We start from the raw sequence: 1194 nt of genomic DNA, 5'->3' as shown, positions 1-1194 counted from the left end.
CCCTCCCAATGTAAAAATTCCTGGCTATGCCCCTGAGGATATTTGAACTTGCTCGCCAAACAAAGGTGTAGACCTTAGGGGGAATATTTAAAGACTAAATTCTTCTCTCAATGGATTGGTTTGAGCCTGCTAAAGAATGTTCAATCAGTGACTGCTCCTTCATTCTACAAGCTACCTAGTATGCAAATTTGACAAAAAAAATTTGGGTATTGTTTTCCTTCCAGATTGGCACATTGCATGAACGTGTTCTCCGTACATGCCTTTTTTTGCCTTTTCTTTTTGTGTGAAAATGTTTTTTTTTTTTGGATCCATTTTGAGAAAAGATCAGAAAAGAGTCTTAGAGATAATTAGTTGTATCCATTATCATTTTACTTTGTTTTTAATTGTTAAATATTTTTCTTTTTTAGCAAGGGATATGTGTTTATTATATAGTATATGATAAGCAAAGAGAGAAAAAAAAAAATTTAATATCATCAATTACATTTTTGTTTCTATCTAAAGAATGGAAAGGAAGTAGAGGAAAAGTTGACGAGAACAATTAAGTTGTTGTTTCTATCTAAAAAATTGTTTGGTAATTAAACATGATAGTTACCTGACACAATCACAGTTTTTAAGTCCAATTTTTCTCATATATATGGTATACAATGACATGATTTCTTCCTTCTTCTTTCTCTCACAGATAGTCTTTTTATAGGTTGAAACTCTTAAAAAAAAAAAAAAAAAAAAAGGCCCAAATATATGATGGTCGCACTGCCGAGTGCACCCCAAGCAAGTATATAATAATAGTAACACTCCTCTCGACCAAATTGCATGCATAATGGCGGCTCCTGCTCCTACGGACTTTGCGAGAGTCCGTATGGATTTTATGTTTATGTTTATTGATTATTTTAGATTAGGGGTTTAATTCTTCCCTTAACTCTAATTCCGGTTTTCTTGTTTGTTTTGTAGTCCCTATTATCTTTATTGGTTTAGGTGCTGGGTATACTGTGGATTTAGCGATATCGACCAATAGGGATTACAAGGATAAACGGCAAGTGCTATTTCTTTTTTCACTTTTTACTTTTATTTTCAAATGGAAGATTCATTAGCAATTATGCATCATCATTATTATGTCACTAGAATTCATTAGCAATGGGGGCACAAAAGATTAAAGCCTTATAGCTTAAATTGTTAGTACTTTTAATCTTTCATTCC

Source organism: Quercus lobata, chromosome 2 (assembly GCF_001633185.2).
Source record: "Quercus lobata isolate SW786 chromosome 2, ValleyOak3.0 Primary Assembly, whole genome shotgun sequence".
In the NCBI taxonomy this organism is placed as follows: domain Eukaryota; kingdom Viridiplantae; phylum Streptophyta; class Magnoliopsida; order Fagales; family Fagaceae; genus Quercus; species Quercus lobata.
The sequence above is the reverse complement of the archived record's forward strand: the minus strand, read 5'-3'. Positions refer to the sequence as shown.